Source organism: Aotus nancymaae, unplaced genomic scaffold (assembly GCF_030222135.1).
Source record: "Aotus nancymaae isolate 86718 unplaced genomic scaffold, 86718_ANA_hifiasm-v0.15.2.pri h1tg000051l, whole genome shotgun sequence".
NCBI lineage: Eukaryota > Metazoa > Chordata > Mammalia > Primates > Aotidae > Aotus > Aotus nancymaae.
Window position 1 is genome coordinate 11473307 of NW_026988465.1, and position 22798 is coordinate 11496104.

At 45.4% G+C, this 22798-nt stretch overlaps 1 long non-coding RNA gene and 1 other non-coding gene across 2 annotated transcripts in view; one reads left to right on the forward strand and one right to left on the reverse strand.

Moving 5' to 3' along the window:
* Nucleotides 1–18431, reverse strand: part of LOC105733872 (uncharacterized) — a 72245-nt gene extending 53814 nt beyond the window's left edge. Inside the window, exon 1 of the long non-coding RNA XR_001111352.2 lies at nucleotides 18344–18431. This is a non-coding gene — a long non-coding RNA (uncharacterized LOC105733872). The remainder of the gene's footprint in view (nucleotides 1–18343) is intronic.
* Nucleotides 18432–20923: 2492 nt separating this feature from the next.
* LOC135269328 (U6 spliceosomal RNA) lies at nucleotides 20924–21027 on the forward strand. Its single transcript, XR_010337632.1, has one exon. It is a non-coding gene; the product is annotated as a U6 spliceosomal RNA (small nuclear RNA).
* The last annotated feature ends 1771 nt before the right edge of the window (nucleotides 21028–22798 follow it).

A 22798-nucleotide genomic window follows, 5' to 3' on the forward strand; every position in this document is an offset into this window, starting at 1 on the left:
AGGTAGCTTAGTATTATTAATTTATCTCTACCTACAGCATATTATTATCCAGCATTTCCTCTCTCTCCACAAAAAGGGCCGTGGAGTTTATGTGCACCGCCAGTTCCCCACCTGCCTTCCGAGAGTGAGGCCGTGGACTTTGTTTGTCCCAGTCCCAACCCCACCCCACACCTTTAATTCACTCGAATCTCAGCCTCCCTCCTGCACCTATTCTCAGTCCTTCTTCTTCCTGCTGCATTTGCCCCACCTATCTTTGTCTTTTTTTTTTTTTGAGAAAGAGTCTCACACTGTCGCTTGGGCTGGAGTGCAATGGCGAGATCTGGGCTCACTGCAAGCTCGGCCTCCCAGGTTCATGTGATTCTCATGCCTCAGCCTCCTGAGTAGCTGGGATTACAGGTGCCCACCACCACACCAGGTTAATTTTTTGTATTTTAACAGAGATGGGGTTTCACTATGTTGGCCAGGCTGGTCTCAAACTTCTGATCTGCCTGCCTGGTCCCAAAGTGCTGGGATTACAGGCGTGAGCCACTGCACCCAGCTGCCTTTTTTGAAATTCTAGAGCAATCCTGTCTTTAAGTCACTTTTCTCCTGTCCTTCCTTCCCATCTCCATAATTCTGTCTCCCGCTTCACTCACCATTCATTTCCTGGTTATTTGGGTTTTAATGATGTAAATTCGACTTCTCTGAGGGGCGTTGAAAGGAAGGGTGTCATTGAACTCCTCTCTCCTGCCCTACTCCTCATTTTTATCTCCTTTCCTTGCTGGTCCACAGCGCCCCTCCCCTTCTGGTCCCGAAGCCCCTCCCTTTGTTCACTCACTGCTGCCACACCCATTCGTCACTGATAACCTACTATGTGCTGGGCTCTGGGCTTAGTGCGAGGGTGGGTAGAGGGGTGGCAAAGATAAATTACGACCCAAGCTTCCTCCTCTTTGTGTGGTGCCATAGAAAGATTTGAGAAGCTCTAGGGAATTTCAGAGGCAGGGTTCATTGTAATTCTGTCTAAGAGTAGGAAAACAGGAGGAGTTACAGAAATCTTCACAAAAGTGAGGACACTTGAAAGACAAATGGGATTTTGGGCAGAAAAGAGAGGAAGAGCATCCCAGGTGTAGAAAATAGCATGAACAAGGGATGTGGGCATGGGCTGGGCTCACTCAGATAGCCCAGCCTCTGATTTCACCTGGAGCTGTCCCCAGGCAGGTACTCCATTACCACCCATTAGACGGGAGAGGCGAGAAGGTAAGGGGAGAGAAAGAAGTGGGAGGGGAAGGGAATGAATGCCACCAGTACAGAGGGGCAATGATTTTACCAGTGATAGAGAGCAGGCACAACCCACATCGCATGGCAGGAAGCATTTCTCTCCAACAATCCCCCCTCAACATCCTTGCCCACCTCTGTCTAAGTCCCTTGGGCACCAACCCCAACTTTTCCTGGGTTCCACAGCCTGCAAGGCCCAAATCTTCAACCCGGTGAGTTTCCCAGGCCCTCCCCACTCCTTCTTTACTAGGGCATCCTCTCAGTGTGTCACACCCACTGTCTACTGGGGTGCACGTGACCCACAAACAAAAAGAGCTCTAGGCACCAGGATCTTAGCAGCCTGGGAGCAGTCATCATCGGTATCAAATATTTCTTCCTACTACAAATAACTTTTCAAATCCTATGTGGGATTACAAATAGCCTGGTGTGGTTTTGTGTGGCTGGTGTGCGTGTGTATGTGTGTAGAAGACACTGAACCCTAAATACCATGCTAAGCAGTTTGGACTGGTTTCATGTTCATTTCCTGGGGCTCCTGCAAGAAGGTAATCCAGACTGGCTGGCTTAAAAGAACAGAAGTTGAGTGTCTCACAGTTCTGGAGGCTCAAAGTCCAAACTCAAGATGTGGGCAGGGTTGGCCCTTTCGTAGGGTTCTGTGGTTTAGTCTGGTCCATGCTTCTGTTTGGTTTCTGCTGACAGCCGGTGACTCGTGTGATTCCTTGGCTTGGAGAGGCATCACCTCGATCCCCACCTCCGCCTTCTTGTGGCCTCTCCCTGGGTCTGTGTCTTCAAGTGGCCTTCCTCCTATAAGGACCTTCCTATTGGATCAGAGTTCTGCCCTCCTCCATAGGACCTCATCTTCACTGATTGCATTGGGAAGGATTCTATGTCCAAATGAGGCCCATTCTGAGCTACTTGGGGTTAGGACTTCAGTGCATCTTTTGCAGGGCCAATGTTCACCCCGTAACAAAGATCACCACCGGATTTCTAAATAAGTCAGAGAGTTGCCTGACTAGATTCACAGCTCATCTGGAAGGCATCTGTAGCAGCAGCGGTGTGGGGACAGATGGGTTGTCAGAGAGACTGGAAGGAAACCATGAGGAGGGCCACAGGGGCTGCTTTAGTTTCCTCAAAAGCATCTGCATGAATACAGCCCCCGTACCCAAACCTATCTCACCTCCTTCCATCTCATCTTGCACATGTCACATTCCAGCACAATTCTAAACATCTTAACAGTAATAGCAACACTTCAGATGTATTGTGTGCTACTGTATTCTAGGTGCTATGCTGAGTCCCTCAGGAATAGCGTCCTATTTAATCCCCATCATTACTTTTTGGAGTAGATATTTAATTAATAAACACAGCATCAACTCTGTACCAGATGTCATTGTAAGTGCTTTTAAAAGATAAATTCATTGAATCCTCATAACAGTCCAGTAAGATGATACTATCAACATTCTGATTTTAGAGACATGATAACAGAGGTTGAAGTCAGAGCTGGACTTCATACCCCAGGCATTGAGATCTTGGAGTCTGCCCGGCCTACAGAAGCACTATTCTGCCTCCATAAACAGCAACAGACGGCCCCTGCAAGGGTAGGTTTTGGGTCATAGAAATGAATCTCTGCTCATAAAAGAAATAAAACAGGAATGAGGGGCGTGGATGAATGGTAATGCTTGGGGAAAGATCTGTCTGTGACGCTCACTCTTTCTCCCCATTAAAGCTATGAGATAAGAGCAGAGATTCTCAAAGCAACAGAACGGTCAAGCACACAGGGATGATGTGCCACAGACGGCCAAGCTGCCCCTGGGGTCTGGAAAGGAGACAGGTGATGCTAACTCTCATGCTCCCAGGGAGCTGGGAGGGCAGGGGGCTTCAGAGACCAGCAGAAGCTGTTCCTGTTCTGTAGGCACAGTCCCGGGCAGCGCTCTGTCTCTGGGCTCCACCCCATCTTCTGCACAGCTGCCAGGGTGATCTTGTTGGAACACCAATCTGATTATGATACGATCCCCCAGCCCCCACCAAGAATACTCAATGGTTCCCATCACCTACCAGATAAAATCTAAACCAGGCCGATCCATCCCCATGACTCCCTATCCCACCTAACGTTCTAAACTCCAGCCACACTGTCCAGGTCCACCCAAGGTGCTCTGCTGTCTGTGTGTGTGTGTGCAGGTGGATGTGAGTGTAAAAGCACACACGTGTGTGTATGTGGGTGCTCATCTTTTCCTTGCCTCCTTCCAACCTCCTCAGTCCCACCCTCTCTGTTTCCACCCCCACCCATCTCTTTTCTGCCAACCCATCCTTTGGGTCTCAGTCACTTGGCACTTGCTGATGAAGACTTCCGTGACCACCCTCAAGCTGACTTAGATCCCCCTCCATCTTTGCTCTGAGCACTCCCGGGGCTAAACTCCATAGCTTGTGAATCATGAAATACACATGGCCTAAAACTATCGTAGCGGTTGTTGAGTGTGCAGTTCAACAGGATAAGGACGTTCCCATCATTATGCCATCTCCAGAACTCTTTGCCTCTTATCTTGCCACATGGAAACTGTGCACCCACCAAACTCTAACCCCCATTGCCCCTACCCCCCCCGCCCCTGGAAACCACTAGTCTACTTCCTATCTATATGAATTTGACTGCCTCTCCACCACCGCCCCTTTTAAATTGTGTCAGAATTATGTGATGGGTATAGTATCAGAGTCCACTGTTCCACTGTGCAGAATGTATTATTTTTATTTTAAACTATCCTACATCCCACTCCAATCTCCCACCCTTCTGGGGCAACAGACATCATTAACAAGCCCACCTGCCCAGGGAACTGTACAGATCACCAAAGTGCTGGGGAGCCCCCTTCACTCACTGGCCATCGTCAGTCCTTTCTGGTCCCCAGAGTGTGGCATGGTCCCAGCCCGCATGGGCCTCAGAGCCAATGGCCTCTCTGCCTCAGGTTCACATCTGGGGCATCTGGGGTGAGGCTAGAACTCCCAGTGCCTCCCCAGCCTCTCCGGGGCTGCTATACCCACACCTTCATGACCTTTCCATATTCCCTCACCTCTCTGTCCTCCTCCCTCCCTTGTTTGGTCACCCTAAAAGCCCTCATGCTCAACCTCATGGCCCGGAGTCACCTCTCCTCCAACCTGCTGCCCTCAGAGGCTACTGACATCATTTTTTTCAAAGAGCTTCAGACTTCTACAAAAGCCTTTGACTTCAAGCAGCTTCTGTTTTCAGCCCTGAAAATATCCCGAGACAAGGACAGGCAAAGGGCCTGTTTACCTGTTGGTCACAGGAAAGGTAAAAATAGAGCAAAATACAAAACAATAGCTCAAAATATTATTCTGCCATATTGACATGTTTTTGTACTCTTCCCTCTACTGGGCTGGAAACAGTTTTAGAACTGAGTGGTGTCTCCGCTTTATATCTCTAACACCTCTACAATCGAGTAGCATCTCAGTAAATGTGATAGATGCGTATGAACGAATGCATGAATTAATGTAACTCAGGATTTTTCAGCCACAAACATCTCCCCTTTCATATGTACACAGGTACACAGATGACTCACTCCTGAGTTCAGGTAGGGGATATTGGAAGCCTCATCCTACGACCTGTAATATTTATTTTACACTTAGATTTTCCTGGCTAAAAAAGTATACACAATTCAAGAATTTACAATCACAGAAAAATCTATTTTATTTCAATATCTTGGTTTGTGGGGAGAAAGAAAAGGCAGAGACACCCTGTGGTCTTCTTGCTCTGCAAGGCAGCCTGAACTCACTGCTTCCAGGATACGGCTTGGAATTAGTTCTCTCCAACCTGGAAGTAACTTAGAAGTGGGAGCAGAACTCACATGCTCTCCCTATGGAGCCATGCTCTGGGTAAGAGTAATTAAAGAGAGAGGAGAGAACAAATTCATAAGTAAAGGATTTCACATCCAGATTGGGAGAAAAAGCCGCAGAAGCACAAGGGCATCGGGCTACACCACAGCCAATGAAGACCTGCTTTTCTCTGGTCCAGCTGGGAGACCGGGAAGCCACAGTGTTCTGGGAACCTGGGCCGGTTCTGATAGAAAGAAAACTCCACCGGGCTGCTGGGCTCCGTGGAGAATCTCAGCTCCTGCAGCGGAGCAGCGTCCAGACGGGACTCTCCAGCCAGCCATCTGTAATGGCCAGCCCTATTAACTGACCCCTGATTCATCTTCTCCTCTTCACTTCAAAGAACACCCCATGAGGGAAAGAGACAAAAGGCCGTCGAGGGGACTTGGGGGAAGGGAGGGAACTGGCTAAATAATTAGCCCTACAACCTTCAAAGTCCTCTATAATCATTAATTAATCCACCCAACTGGGATGGTGGGCAGATGGGCGCTTGCCGCCCGCCCTGACACGCCCACAGCTAAATGGAGCCTGGGGGTTGAGTAAATGCACACAGGAGCAGAGGGGCCACCTGAGGGGAGAAGGACCAAGCCCACAGGGCTCTGGCTTTGAGATTTGCCATGAATAAAAATCTACCGATAACCAAAGTGAGGTGGCACAAAGGAACCAGGAAGCTTTTTAGACAGAATCCACCCTAAGGCTGGGGGAAATAGAAGCAGTGGGTGGGCTTCTACTCTAAAGGCCAGGTATTAAAGGGTCACGGTTCTGAAGCTGCAAAGAGACTGCCCCCATGTGAATGTATCTGAACCCTGGCTGTGGGTAACCCCGAGGAAGAAAACGCCTCCTGAGATGAGGAAGACCACTGCCCGGATCCCACCAGCAATGGTAACGGCAGCAGCTCCTGACCTGAGCAGAATCCCTGGAGACATCCAGGGCAGAGGTCTGGGATGGGGGACCCATGTTCAACTTAGCGCTTCAAAGACCGACTATATGCTTTCCTGTGGATCCCGTCACTGTGAACTTGACTGTTTGGGGAGATTTTAAATTGTTCCATTTACACCGTTTTAACTAGGTCTCCCATCCATCAATGTGCAGTCTGTGCAATATGATCAACTAAAATAAGGATGCAGTTTAAGATTCATTACCCAAAAATGAGCTCCCACTTCCCAATTCTTTATTTCTATCAATGCTTAGGAAGGAAAATGAATGGTGAGATCAAGATGTCACCAGGGAGACAAGACCACTGATTTCTCAAGATGCACAAGCAGTTGATTATTTACCCCAGAAACGCCTGACCTGGAGAACGCATAGCCCAAACTCAATTTCAATGCCTTAATACTATTTGGACTTGAGGATAGTGAGTCATGCTAGCAAAACTTACAGGAAACCGATATATAACAACACAGTGAGTTAACATTACGATTACGATCATGGCTGAGCACTTACTGTGGGTCGGGCATTCAGCAGAACACTTTCCTGCGTTATGTGTGGTTTTGCTTATTTTTCATGCCTGCCTATCTCCCATTCCACCTTCCCTTCCATGTCTCCTTCCTGCAGCTTTCCTTCCCCATTGTCTTCCAGGATATTTTGCATTTATTCTAGTTTTTAATCCACCTGCTTTCATCAACCAAAGCCAAAAGAACACACCTGTTTCCAAACAGAGCATTTGCTCAGCTAGCAATACAGGCCTGACTCTCAAAGGTATCTCCCTTTGTCAGGTAGGGAAGGGCCACCAAAGGTGTGTCTGGGCAACAGAGATAGAGCAGAGTTCTGAACTGAAAAAGAGGTAGGCGGTAAGGGGTGCGGAGTTCTTGTTTTTTTTTTTTTTTTTTAGGAAAGGCATTTCTGAAGGGCCATCCACCTGAGCCTGGGGGGTGGAGGTCATCCAGGAGCCGGGTAGAGGCTGGCAGCAGCACCATGACACACATGCTGCCCAGGAAGATTAAAGGGCAACGTGTTTGCTTCTTGCCACAAGTATAAACCACAACAGAGATCCTTTAATGGAATTCCACCCCCCGACCTTTCCTTGCAGCATTTCTCCTGTTGGGCCTTTACTGAGAGCCAGCATCTAGTGTCCTCATTCATGTGGGCACTCTCCTCCCAGACACAGGCTGCCACATTCATGGCACAGAGACTCTTCTGCAGCCACAAGAAGTAAATGGAAGAGAAGCAAAGCCTGCTGACTTCAGGTGCACTGACCCAGTGGCCAGGATGGCATGTCCAAGCAACAGAGTCTGCCCTGGGAAGGAATGATTCCTTTTAGAAGGAATGATGGACAACACTTATCAAGAATTTATCTGTACCTGGCACAGTTCTTAACTCTTCACCTGTCTCAGCTCACCTACCTCACATATCAACCTTATGTAGCACATCTCATTAGTCCCAAGCAATGGTCGATTTAATGCATCAACTTGGCTAGGCAATGGAACCCAGATATTTGGTCAAACACCAGTGTATGTATTGCTGTGCAGGTGCTTTTTAGATGAGATTAACATTGACATCAGTAGTCTTTCAGCAAAGCAGGTTACCCTGAATAATGTGGGTGGGTCTCACCTAGTCAGTGGAAGGCCTTAAGAGAAATGACCGAGGTCCCCTGGGGAAGAGAGAATTCTGCTTCAGAATACCTTCCCACTGGAATGCCATACTCCTTCCTGGGTCTCCAGCCTGGCAGCCCGCCCTAACATTTTGGACTTGTCAGTCTCCAGAATCACTTGAGCCAATTCCTTAAAATCAATCTTCTCCTTCTCCTTCTCCTTTCCTCCTCCTCCTTCTTCTTCTTCCTCTTTTCTTCCTTTTCCTTCTTTTCCTTTCCTCTTTTTTCTTCTCCTTCTTCTCCTCCTTTCTTTTCTTCTTCTCCTTCTCCTTTCCTCTTCTTGTTCTTCCCCTTCTTCTCCTCCTCTTCCTCCTCTTCTTCTTCTTTCTCTCATTTTCTCTCTCTCTCCACCCCCCTTCACACACCCTGTTGATTCTGTTTCTCTGGAGTGCCCTATTACACCTTACCTTACGGATGAGGAAACTGGGTGCAGAACAGTCAGCTGCTTTGCCCAAGGTCTCAAGGCCAGTTAGTGTCCCAAGCAGGACTAGAATGCATGCTGCCTGGCCCCAGACCTGGCTCAGGTAACCAGACAGGCTGCCGCTTCCCTCAGCCACAGGAAGTCACAGCCACCTCTCCATCCACAAACCAAAGAGGGAAGGAGGTGGAAGGAAAATCCATTAAAAGTAAACTCCAACTGAGTCAGTGGACAAGGACAGGGTGTGGACTATAAAACCAATGATACTTGTTTTTACTCTAGGCTTTATTTTGATATCTGTGACCTTAAATGTGATTTAAATCTCTCTGAGCCTCCATTTTCCTGATCTGCAAAATATCGTAAAAACTCTGCAAGGCTACTGAGGGGTTAAATGGGATAATTTTATGTGCAAATAGTGTTTCCCAGGATAGGAGTAAAATCACGTGGCTTGTGTGATGAGAAAAATGTTCCAAATTCTAGTGGTCTGAGTCCCCACTTGCTTGCCTTACAAGAGATCCAGCTATTTACAGAAATAAATAACTCACTCTCAAATAAGTTTCAGGTCCTCAAAGCTGCTGACCTGTGCCCTTGCTGTCCATGTTCACATCTCGGGCATGGGGTTCCAACCATCTCAGTCTTCAGGGCTAGACAACAGAGCAATCCCTTTCGTGGAGCTCTCGTCCATCTTGAGTTCTAGCTGCTAATAATCAAAGCAATGCCCAGAGCAAAGCTGCACCCACAGCAGGTGCAGGGTGGGCTACAAAGTGAGGTCCACTACCCAGGCCCTCCCGCTCTGGGCCGGCTAAGCATATCAGACCCCTGTTGATCATGGTGATGACTCACCAGGTTCAACACCTCCCCTCCCTGTTCCCCATCCCTACCCACCGTCCATCAGATCTGTTGCTGAACAGGGCTCGTGTGTTTCTCTCTCAGAGGGGCTTCTCCAGCTCCCATGAAAATAAGCATGTACAAAAGGACGTGAAGAAGGAAGAAGCTTCACCAGTAACACCTCTGTACAGAACCTACCAGACCGAAAGAACAAAAAGCCTAGCTGTGGGGTGGTTGTTTTGCTTTCTGCTTACTTTTGTTTGCTTTTTTTGTTTGTTTGTTTTTGAGACGAAGTCTCGTTCTATCGCCAGACTAGAGTGCAGTGGCACAATCTTGGCTCACCATAACCTCCACCTTCCAGATTCAAGCGATTCTCCTGCCTCAGCCTCCAGAGTAGCTGGGAATACAGGTACGCCCACCACACCTGGCTAATTTTTGTATTTTTAGTAGACGGTTTCACCACGTTGGTTAGGATGGTCTGGATCTCTTGACCTCATGATCCGCCCACTTCAGCTTCCCAAAGTGCTGGGATTGTTTTGCTTTTTGGTTTTGTTTTCACTGTGGTTTGTGTTACATGTTAAAGATGTTCCATGTATCAGGAACCATCACAAAGCACCTGCCCTGCTTTATCTCATTCAGTCATCACAACGCCTCTGTTGTGTCATTATTGTTCCCATTTTACGGATGAAGAAAACTGAGGCTTAAGGAAGAGAAGTAACATTTCACTACCTCACAAATAGTGACAGAGCCAATATACAAACCTAGGCTTGTCTGGCCCCAGAACCCTCGCCCTTAACCACTACACTGCACCTTTGTAAAGGGCACAACTATTTGGGTCCAAAAAATATTAGTTGTCTTTGCTAGGAGCCAAGAGACATTTGTTCTATCCCAACTCTGTCTCTTAAAACTTAAATGGCTCAGTTTCCACATCTGTAAAAGCAGAGAATTAAAACAGAAAATTTAAATTGTTTCCTGAAGCTCTAAAAATCTACAATCCTAAGAATTAGTGGATTAGAGACCCTAAGCTACTTAATACATTCATACTCGGCATCGGGGAAAATTCTTAGAAACAGAAATAAACAAAAATATTAAACATAAGCCATCATCAGGTTTACATGTTATGCTGCAAAATTTATCGTTCTGTTCCTTTTCCTTTGAATGGGAACATTTAGGTTCAGGATATATGGTCATAATATCTCTGAGAAGGGAGCTATTAGTGACTGGCCAAACACATTTCCAATTCTAAGAATCTTCTCTGAAATTACATGCTTGATAATGCAAATATTAAATTTCTCCTTCACCCAAAAGCAATGTGGAAAAACATGTCCTTTTTCTTTTAAAATAAACATTGAGAATCTCTCTTTTAAAAATGGTAGAAATAGACCAGGCACAGTGGCTCACGCCTCTAATCCCAGCACTTTGGGAGGCCAAGGCGGGTGGATCAAGAAGTCAGGAGGTCAGGAGTTGGAGACTAGTCTGGCCAACATAGTGAAACCCCGTATCTACAAAAAATACAAAAAAAAAAAAAAAAAAATTAGCTGGGTGTGGTGGTGTGTGCCTGTAATCCCAGCTACTAGGGAGGTTGAGGCAGGAGAATCATGTGAACCCAGGAGGCGGAGGTTGCAGTGAGCTGAGAGCATATCACTGCACTCCAGCCCCGGCAAGAGTTCGAGATTTCATCTCAAAAAAAAAAGAAAATGGTAGAAATAATCATGAAACTAAGTATAACCAAAAGAAAAAGTATTTGAGAAGAAGTGAAAGACTAAGGGAGAAACTTGATATACTATCCCTCACCCTGTACTAAGGGAGAAACTTGATATACTATCCCTCGCCCTGTACTCATCCTCTTCCTTTTAGCTTAATGCCACAACCTTTCTGAGCACAGAACTGAAACCCATGACAGATGAGGTCTTAGCCTCATGTATGAGTAAAGCCTCATGTAAAAATAAACAGAGAGGAAATGTTGAAAATATAATTTTAACATATTTTTATTTTAATTTAATTTTTAAAAAATAAAAATATAATTTTTAACCATTTAAATTTATATATATATTTATGTATGTATTCCAAATGTAGGACACAGTGTTCCAGAGGGACTGTGAAATTCCTAAAAAGAATATACTGTCGTGGAAGATTTTCACCTGACAAGAAACCCAAATGGCACTGAGAGGGTCAGAGGAACACACTTTATTACACTGGCGGGCCCAGACGGGTTTGTACCCAAAGGTCTGGACCCCCAGCCTGGAACAGCACACAGCTTTTATAGATTAGGGGTAGGGGGAGTAACTCAAGGTTTTAGGCAATGTGGCAGTTTCTCAAGGGACTTCCTAGTGAGCAAGCAGGAAGCGAGCATACAAAAGCAGATAGTGGCAATTAGTAGGGCAATCAGGAGATTTTTCACAAACTTTTCACTTCAATACCTTCATTTACTCTCTCTACAAAGATTTACCATGTGCCTACTATGCCAGCAGGTGTCTGTACAGAAACAAAAAGGCACAGTCACCACCCTAGGAAACCACCTGTAGGACTCAACGTGGAGACCACCTCCTCCGGGATGCCCTCCCCAGCACCCAGGCCGGGGGCCTGTGGTGTTGGGTCTCACAGTCCACGATTCACCTCCCCTGCAGCATGATTGTTGGTTTACTTAGGAGCTTCTCATTGCTTCCTTCCCATCCAGTGGGAGACGTTCAAATAGGATGCAACTTACAACTCCCTTAGAGCTGCAGTAACAGTGATAATGAGAATGATGTTGATAATCCTAATAATGCAGGAATGGCCGCAAAACAGACCTCTCCAACACCGAACTGGGAAGGGAGTGCTGATTTATTCGGCAGGGGGCTGTGGCGGGTCTGGATGCCCCAAATAGCTGAGTCCCTGAACAAAGAAAATCCCTGCCCTTATAAAGGCTTACAACTCTAGAAATGACACGTGAAAGGGTCTTGGGCTTACAACTCTAGAAATTACATGTGAAAGGGTCTTGGTCCATGGAGAAGCCATGGGGTATGTATGTGGCTTAGGCGGGGGTTTGATCCTGTTTAATTAAAAACAATGCCTTCCGGAAAGATTCCTCCATAACCATGCCTGTGATCTATAGGAGGGTGATTAAGGTGGTGCCCGGTCTTGCCAGCCTTTACTTCTCCTATTGAAATGCCATGTGGAAGTCAAGGGGGAGGTAGTCTTACATGCTTAGGTCTCCTTGCTCACTATAAATGAAAAAAATGTAACTCCTTTCTAAAGGATTTCTTGCTTATCACCTTTGGTCCTGAATCCCTGGATGTGCCTAGGTGCAGGCTTCTCGGGATTCAGCACATGTCTGGGAGGATGATGCCAAGATGGCAGAACGATGTCAGTTTCTCACGGGGTGCTGCCCTCTCAGTTCCCTACCATCCTGCCTAATACACGTCAGCTGCACTGAAATGAATAATGAACAGGAAGTAGATCTTGCTGCTAAAACATATGTGTCAGAAAATCATTATGAGTATTAAATTACAGCAATAAAATGAACCAGAACTAATCTTCCAAATTAAGATCCAATAAATTTTTTTTCATGGCCACATGTTTTCTATTTAAAAAAAAAAAAAAAGCAAAAGAAGATTTAGCTTAACAATATTAAAATTGAGTATAAGGATTTCGAGGGTGAGATGGAAATAGTTACGGATCAAGAGATTTTCATATGACAAATGGATTAGCATTTTTGGAGGGTGGGGTTGGAGGTGGGTGGGAGGTTGATGAGAAAACTGCCCCTATGCCAAACAGTATAATGGTCGGTTTTCAAGCTGACATACCTATGTATTTTACATGTAAAATTTATGTATACATATTCCCCTTCCTCTCTTCTGCTCCCCCGAAATCCCCCAACTCCTCACTCCTTAGACAAGGATCTGCTGACACAAGAAACTAGTAAATTTCTAAATTTCTGACAACCTCTTATTTTTAGAAGAGACGCTGCTGTTGTTCAAATTAAATCTGAAGCTATAAACAAACCTTTAGAGCTTTGCCTGTTCACTGGAATAACAGGATATCTCCCTCCACCCTCCAGTAGGAGAGAGACTGTAATTAGCTCATTGTCCATGAATAGGCACAAAAGAGGCGGTACTCCCCATACTGGCTCCCTTTCAACAGCAGATCTTGGGGCAGATGTTAATTAATTAAGTGAGTAACTTCCACCCTCTCCCAGGAACACCATGGAGCCCACTCCGCTTCCAAAAGGGACATTGAGGAAGAAGATGCAATACCCTTGCCAAGAACTCACAGAGAGGGTCCCTGGAGAAGAAGAAGAAAAAAAACACCCGGATTCACCTCCCCGCTGCCGCCTGCTTCCTGGTGCTGGTTTTGGCAGTACATCCCAGAGTTGTTCTGTGACACCCAGGGAACCAAACTATTTATAGCCACGCAATCTTCATAAATAAAGCTGTTTATAACATGGAACCTTGGCCCCGCATGAGTTAAAACTCTAGACTGGCAGCTATAAATAACTCTGTTATGTGCTCAAGTGTGACTATTGACTGATACTTCCTCAAATTGTGACAAATAATGACAAGTTTGTTTGACAAACATCCCACTGACATTCATCTGATTTTGAATAAGTGGCGCTACTTTCTTAATTTGGTCCCCGAGGCCCAGAACTTCAGGAACTTTCTTTATTCTTTCTCTCTCTCACCTCTTGCATCAGGAAACTGTCCTGTATGTAGCTGTTTTTTCCTCTAATCAACTGGAAGGGATTTGGGGCCATCTAAGGGGAAGCTTATTAAATCCACTGTTTCTCTCTTGGGATAATTCTGCTGTAGGGGCTTTGCAAGGGTCTGGGGAATTTTGTTCATGACAGGAGAGAAGGAGGGAGGGGTAGAAAAGTGTGGGCCAGACTGTAATGGTAGGTAACACAAGATGGAAAGGGAAAGCAGAATTTATCAGCAGTGACTGGAATGTCAGTCTTCAAGGGGGACCCAAAATCTAGAAATTTGAGAAGTAGTTTACAAGTGAATCAATGAAAGAGAAGTTTCTGGATGTGAGAAATTTACCCCCCAGGGCTTCTGGTCTGAGAGATCTTGTAGATCCAAGATTGGGGTCCCCCAGGGCTTGGGCTCTCTTTCTAAGTCAGCTGATATTAAGATACGTCATGAGTGATGTGGGATTCTAAGGCTCTCAGGGACCTATGAAACGTTCTATTGTGACTCGGTTACTTCACAGGTCAAAGAGCTAAGGCCACAGGGGCTCCTAGGACTCCTTAGAGCAGAGCTAGACTGGAACTCAGCTCTCTGGACTGCTGGCTAGAAACTTCCTCCTTCATCAGGAAATTAATTAACGTGAAAATCGTGTGGAATTGTCTCTGGCCTGTGTTGACTCTTTTAAAGGAACACACTGTTCCCCACCTTCCAGGTTGCACATCTTTTCTGCCTGTATTAACTCTACTTGCACAGTCTCACGCAGAGCCCTCGGTCTCCAATTCTCCTATGCAGAGCTTTCTCGGCAACCTTGTAAATATGCATTGTTAATTACAAAACTGCTGCTCACTGCTCTCCCCACTTCCAGACCAAGCTGGGCTCACAGTACGAAGACTTGACTCAGGATCCTGCAAAGGCAGGGGTGGCACCTGAGAGCAAGTCTCCTTAAATTTTGTGCCCTAGGACCTTCACCCTAGTCCCAGCCACACTTCCCCAATAAAAACGTCCCACCTAGTTTGCCTGTCTGCGGACATCTCACCCTTGCTGACAATGTTCTAAATCCCTGGTCCCTCCCACTTCTCCAGCCCCAATTTATGCTTTACCCCAAAATGTACTCCTCACTCTTCCCAGAACACACACCCTCAGATGTTTTCCATTCCCTTTTGTCATGTAAAGGGGGCATTCTTATCAAAGGGAATGGGAAACGCTGACCATCTTTCCTGACTCATTGCAAATGCCCAAGGAAGCCCTTGCTGACTGATCCGGCAGCTGTGATGTGCTTTCCTTGGAAGCCCCATCACCCCTATTTATACGTCTCTTTCAGCGCTGGCCTGTGTTAATCCTGCCTTACAGTTATTTGTGAATGTACTTATGTTTAATCCTCTTTCCTAGTGGTAAGGGGGAGATCTTTCTTAATCATTTTGGTATCATCTAGCACAGTGTACACCTAGGAAAGGGTGAATGAAGTCTTTTAAATCTACTTCCTAAAAGTGCAAGCAAAAACTCAGAAAGAAACAAATAGGAAAATCTTCAAAAGTAATAAATGGCCATATCAACTAAGAAAGATTTGGATAATGTGTAAATAGGTAGAAAAACCTAAAATGGGCTTGCCTGCTAAGTGCATGCATCCTTAGAACCAGCAACAGAAGCAGAAACTGAGTAAGAGAACTGGAAAGAAAGAGGCCAAATAACTGGGCAATTAAACAAGCTAGAGGATCCCAAGGGCAAGTATCTAACCCACTGCCAGTCAACAGGCCAGCAAACACTTAGTTAGAGCCTGTGAGCACATGGTACAGAGCTGCCCGTTAAAGAAGAGTTTTCCTGTCAATTTCTTTGGGAATTGACAATCAGCTCTACTTTCTACATTTTCCCTGCTTTTACATGTCAGCTTTTACTAAGACCTGTGGAACTCCAAAGGTTTGTTCGTTCCCAAATTCTTTTTTTTTTGAGACAGAGTTTCGCTCTGTCACCCAAGCTGGAGTGCAATGGCGTCATCTTGGCTCACTGCAACCTCCGCCTCCTGGGTTCAAGTGATTCTCCTGCCTCGGCCTCCTGAGTAGCTGGGACTATAGGCGCGTGCCACCATGCCCAGCTAATATTTCTTTTAGTAGAGATAGGGTTTCACCATGTTGGCCAGGATGGTGTGGATCTCCTGACCTCGTGATCCACCCACCTCAGCCTCCCAAAGTGCTGGGATTACAGGCATGAGCCACCGCGCTGGGCCAGTTCCCAAATTCTTAACAATGAGAGAATTTGCTAGGCTTTGCCCAGCCTCCCCAAGGAGTCCATATCTTTCTCTCTCTCTCTCTCTCTCTCTCTCTCTCTCTGTGTGTGTGTGTGTGTGTGTGTGTGTGTGTCAGCCCTGTCTTATCAGCTTCCCATGACTTGTCAGGGTTCTTGGCCCTTCAAGGTCCTTGTGATACTCCATGGACTCATGACAGAACTCACTACATCAGAACTAACCCATCCCGGAGAAGAAGCAGATGGGAATACAGCAGCTGACAAGTGAGCCACCAAAGAGGAAAAACCAAATTAAACACTCCTTAAGAAGCCAAGTCCTCTTTCTTCCTCAAAAGCTACACGGGAAGGAAGGTCCAGGGCAGGAGAGGGGCTCCGGGTCCCTTTGTGCTGTTCCATATTAACACAGTCACACTTTGCGAAGCACTTGTCACCTCCAATCAACATGAGGGCTTTCCGGGGCCTGGACACTCATTGAAGGGATTGTTACTGTTGGTGAATGGGGAATTAATTAATGCAAAGCCAACCAGTTCATAAATGCCTGCTTTGTGAGCGGTCCCCACATCCTGGGGACCGCGACTCCTGTGGTCAGTGCAGCCCCAGGACTCCGTGTCAACAAATGATATTTATGATCACCATCAGCCCCTTCCTCAAACTGCCGGGGGGAAGCGAGGCCTCACCTGGAGCCCGGGCTTTTCCCACTGTGGGCACAGCCAAGGGTCCTCTGGTTTCTCCAGGGCTAAGCAGGCAGCGCAGAAAAACTCCCTCCAGTCTTCTGAATCTCTCGCCTACAACCTGACTTCATGAAGAAAGGCTTCATTTGCAAGACGTAGTGATGGGAACAGGCTTGCAAACAGAGAAGCTTTTCTCAACCCATCCCATTCCAAATTTGGTTAGTTACTTGACCTCTGGGCAGGTACAAGAACGCGCACACACACATATGCACACAGTCGTGCGTGCGTGCACATGCACACACACACACTCAATGTCACATATATGCACAGAATTTCTCTGATCTGCGTTACAGTCAACTAATTTAAAAACCAGTTCTGATTTGAATGTGGCAAATGGACTCTTCAGGTAACCTAGTTACTAAGAATATAAGATAGAAAAAGTGGTAACTGAGCATGCCAAGCCCTCTCCATCACATAGACACATACATCTCATTGAAGGTACACAGTGTAGTTTTATTCTCTCTCTAAAAAAAAAAAAACAACTTGGTCCCAGGTTCTGCTGACATTAGAATGTCCAGGCCCTGCTTCTGTTTTTGCTGTGGTGGCTTTGCTACCTCCAGTTTAAACTCCTCGGTTTAAACTGCCAGAAGGCAGTCCTAAAAACTCCCTTTTGCCTTTAAAACATGTTGCACTGTGATATTAAAGATGATGGACTTGAGGATAGGGGTTTTTTCTTTATGCTTTGCTGTGGTATCTAAATGTGCTACGATTAAGGTGTATTTTATAGCCACCCAAAAATGCATGATGTAAAAGGAGAAAAGAATGTTAGTTTCATAAAAATCCCTCAAGAGCCTGACTTTGGCAGCTTTATCTGATTTTTGAGGAAGTAGTGCTCTGGTCTTGAAAATTAGCCTGGGTCATAAAGCAAGGAGACTGTGACATTTTCTGAAATTGGATCCCATACTGCTGGTTTCTGTCTGACCTTAGGAAGAAGTTTATCCTTGGAAAATTCATTCTCTCCTTGCCATATCCTTAACCCTTTTCCTATAACCTTGCCACCACCCTTAGAGTTCCCATCACTTTTCCTGTTTTACTTTTTTCCTTATCATTACTTAAAACATAACCTGAGGATAGGGTATAGTCATCAGTCATCTACACCTTAGTACAAATTAAATTAATCAGCATTTCTTTAATCCCAATGTTATAAGATTCTATTTGTATTTTAATTCAAAATTCAATTGTATAATAAAATGTACCGGCTAATGAATAAAAGAACTGGTCTCTGTCATCTCTAAATCAGACATCTAGGCTACTGGCTTCTTTGTTTTGGGAAAGGTAGTTCCTGGAACAAATCACACGGCACTGTGATAAATTTTTCCACATTAGCTACAGAATATCACCATTTAGTACCTCTATCCCTTTAGAAAGAATGCACCCTCCAGAGACACAGTTAAATGTAAGAATGGTTGCAAATAATGTGCAGTCTACAAAAATATTCATAAGCCCCAGGCTTTTGGAAAACAGTATTCTTTATTTCTATTTGGGAAATTGTATTTGCTACACATATACATTGAGTATATATGTTGAGTGCCTCATAAATTAAAATGTATGATTTGAGTGCTATATTTTGGAAACAGAGGAGGAAAGCATATCCCAGAGAAGTTAAATAACTTGCTGCAGGTCATGCACTGGTCAATAAACTAGGGCTTTAACCAGAAAGAAAGGTTTCTGATTCCTAGCCTGGGCTCTTTTTGTTTCAATGTCTTATCTCCCAAGCCACCTAGTTCAAGTCCTAGAAAGATCTGATTACCTCAAGCCTCAGAATGATCCTCCAATGTTTTCTCTCTTCGTTTTTGGGAATTCTTGGCAAGTAGGCTGAGAAATGAGGCTGAATAAGCAAACACCGTGTTTCTGACCCTCCTGAGCCTTCTCTGTTTATTAGACCGTGCTCTGCAAATAAAAGGGCAACAGAAGACAGGAAAACTTAGGAAGAGACAATCACTTGTCATTGTTGCCTTTTCCATCCTCCTGATCCATATCACAATCAGTGGTCAATCCCTGTCACCCACATGCTGTCCAGGACCTAGGAGGAGGCAGGACTTCCAAGGAGCTTCCTCAGGAACCCCTTAGGCAGAGTCTCACAGCTCAGAGTCCACCTCCCCAACCAGAGGAGTGCAGCAGTGGTGATCTTCTCTTACCCAGAGGTGGACGGCAACAGTTAAGTTGACTCTGTAACCATGGTTAGTCCTTGGGGTCACCTTCTAGGTGTCCAGGTTGCAACTAGACAGCATCTAGGCCCCCTACTCCTTGTATACCCTGCATATTTTCCAGCATGAACCTTCCTGCTGTCACCTGAATCCAAAAGGAGATCTTGACCATGACTAGCCAATGTGCACCTATAAAGAACCTCAGTACCTGTCATTTATAGATTTGCTCATTCAACTAAAATATGACAAGTGGTTTCCATATACAAGGCACTGGCCCAGGCTCCCACTGCATAAAGAAGCCAAACACACAGCTCCTGCCCTTACAAACTGATGGGAAATCAGAAAGACAGGGACGAATGACAGACAGCCAAGTTAATTTATACCCAGAGAGACAAACTCCTCTTTATTCTTTATGACTTGGACCAAATATCATCCCCTTTAAAAGGTTTCCTGGCCATCTGCAGGCAGTTACATGGTGATCCTTCTGTGCCCTGACGAGATTTGATTTGTTCTTCGACTATAGCATTTCTCATGTTGTTAAAATTACCTCTATGCACATGTGCTTCGTCCTTTAAATCGTATGAAAAAGGGGGAGAATGGAGGGAAGAAAGACAGAAGCTATTATTCAACATCACCAGACAACCAGAGTATCTGGGACTTTTAAGACAAATGAATGAATGAATCAATCAATTAATGAATTTTCAAGCTCTTTTGTTCTATACATAGATTTCCTTGACCCAAATATATATCCACCAGTCCAAACAAAAGGTAAATATCCTCATGGCTTCTGAATGTGTGAACTGTGGTTATTTCCTGCTCATTACCCAAACTCAGAGAATTTGGAGCAATTAAAGCCTCATCTCACTTAGCCAAAAGCACTAGTTTCTTGTCTTTACTTTCATTTTTCTAGGAGTGTAATGAAAATGTGTGTGCATGTGGGTGTGCATTTGTCCTGCACACAACTCAGCAGTGGCTTCAGTAACAGGTGCCCCTCCAATAGGGCTCAGTGGTGAGGGGGGGTGTGGAGGGTATGGAGGGGGAAGCCAGGGAGATAGGGAGAAGAAGCCTGCCAAAACCAATCACCAAATCAAATCTGAACGCACACTCAGCCACAGGAGGAGAAATCAGACCAACACCCCAGTGTCAGGGTGGTTGCAGCGTCTGTTAAATGGCTTGTTAATGTGATAGTTGAGACTTTGACACAGAAATTACACGGGCTACAGTCACAGCACGGCAGGCCTGGCTCCAAATCAGCTCCTACCATGCAGTGTCACACTGCAGGCCAGGCGACAGGGATTTTCAGTGCTACCTGGCCTGGCCTTCTGCCATCCTTTTGAGCTTTCTCTGTTTTATAGACTATTTCTTTTAAGAGAAGGCCAGTCATCTCCATGATCATGTCCATAGTATCATAATTTTTGTTTGTTCTTACAAGTGGAATAAAGTCGTTTTATCCCAGAAATAAGAATAGTTTAAAAACAGTTTGTTACTCTCAACTCTTTTGATGAAGTTAGTCAACAAGTCATGAATAAAAAGGTCAGATGGCACCCTTGTCCAAGGAAAGAAGGCAGAAAGCATTGAAGAGCAAAACACAAGGGCCCCCGAATAGATTCAAGATGGTACTTTATCTTTGGCTTTCTGTGTAGCCCAAAGCATAGGTGACAGAAATCCATGCTCAACAACTCACCAACGCTTATTGACCACCAACGTAGCCAAAGACTGTCTAGCTGATTCAGGGCACCAAGAGGGGAGAGTTGATATGAACGTCACCTACAAGTCACTTCTCACTTAAAGAGTAAGATCATGCCTGTAAATTCCAGCACTTTGGAAGGTCGAGGTGGGTAGATTACCTGAGGTCAGGCGTTTGAGACCAGCCTGGCCAACAAGGAAACCCCATCTCCACTAAAACTACAAAAATTCCTGCTGGGCGTGGTGGCAGGTGCCTGTAATCCCAGCTACTCAGGAGGCTGAGGCACAAGACTTGCTTGAACTCAGGAGGAGGAGGCTGCAGTGAGCCAAGATCATGCCACTGCACTCCAGCCTGGGTGACAGAGCAAGACTCTATCTCAAAAGAAAAAAAAAAGGATAGGTAGCGTTAAACAAATTAAATGTCATCATCATACAGATAACTGGCAGAAATGAGACTGGGTGTATTACTCAGCAAAAACGCTTAAGATCCTTTTACAGTACTCGCTTTGGCAGCATATGTACTAAAATTGGAATAAGACAGAGATTAGCATGGGGCCTGCACACGGATGACATGCAAATTCATGAAGCATTCTATGTTTTTTTTAAAAAAAATCCTTTTAAATTCCTCACCCATTCATTTATTTAACATTCATTCATTGAATGCTCTCATTGTGTCATGTTATGATTATGCAGTCCTTTTCCTAAGAATATACTTTGTAGGACTATTAATTATATTTTTGGCAAAAGGAGGAATCAACCCTTATCCATTTATTCATTCAACATTCATTGATTGACTTCCCACCTCAAGCCATGCTATAATCATGTAGTCCTTTCTTATGTATATACTTTTCCTATATATCATATTGTATTTTGTTTTATTTGTTTTGCTTTTGGTGGCAGGGGTGGGGATGGTATATATCAGAAAACTTTTCATGTTGGTTTGAGTGACTTAGCAAGAAGACACTTCCACAGGCTGAATCCATTTCATCCAACAGCCAAGCAGCAATTGTAGACTCTTAGGGTTAGTGTGACCTTGGAAGTGATCTCGCCAAGCTCCTTGCAGGTAAGACAAAGAAGTTGCGTTACTCCGGCAAAGTCATGCAGCTGCTACATCGCGGAGCTGGAGCAATAGCCCAGGTCTCCTGGCAGTTTCTCCAGCATATGTTCTGCTTCCCTGCACTGCTGGGAATTCCAGTGTCTTGCATTTATCTTATAACAAAACCCACACTCTGCTCTCTCCAACTTGGCCCTGGTGCTGAGGACGTCTCTGACATCCCTTCTGTGTGCACTCTAGGCTCTGAAGGAGGACGCTTTGCTCCTCACAGTGCTGTCAGCTCCCCTGCCCCATCTGTGTGTGTGAGGCTTCAGTCCCTGTGAGGCAGAGGGTCTCAGGCTGGAGCAGCACAGGACACGCCAGGAGCAGACGAGCCAAACTGGCTTATTTTCACGGCTTACTTGGGAGTAAAATCCTTCCATGCCTGGATCCTTTTCTTTTAGCCCCTGCTACTGGCAAAATGGTTTCTCAAAGGCCTGGCTTGAGAAATGGCCATCCTCCCTCACCCCACACCTCATTCTTCTATAAGGTACTTCGCTCTCCCCATTGGCAAAGGCTTCAAGTATTTTTCTGGTCAACTCAAGTGCATACTGCAGTGCATACTCCAGATCTAAATCATGCGTGCAATCTGGTGAATTATAAGCTCCTGCTACTCCATTTCTTCAGCCTAGGTTGAAACTTCTTTCAGCTCTTCAAGGCCCCTGGAACTCAAGATTCACCGCTTCTGGCCTCTTTTAACAATACAGTCCATGTTACCTGTGCTCTGCCAACCAGAGTCCTTCAACTAGCTTTTTTCTTGGTCTCTTCTTTTCAATGCCATGAGCCAAGCTCTGTATGTTAATTTAAATGGCTGTTCTCAAGGGCAAGTCACCCCCGTACTGATTTCCTGTGGCTGTTATAATAAACTACCACAAATTTGGGGGCTTAAAAACAACAGAAATGTCAGAAATGTGCTCTTGCACAGTTCTGGGGGTCCAAAGTCTGGAATCAAGGTGTTGGCAGGACCATGCTCCCTTAGAAGACCCGAGGGGAGAGTTCTTCCTTGCATCGTCAAGCTTCTTGTGGCCCCAGGTATTCCTTGGCTTGTGGCTGCACCATTCCAATCTCTGCTTCCATCTTCACGTGGTCCTCTCCTCTTCTTTCTGTGTGTTCTCCTCTTCTGTTTCTTTAAGAACAGTTGTCATTGGATTCAGAGCCCATCCAGATAATCCAGAGTAAACTCATCTTGAGATCTTTAACTTAGTGATAGCTACAAAGACCCACTTCTCAAATAAGGATTTGATTCTGGGGGTAAAGATCTGGACTCGTCTTTTGGGGG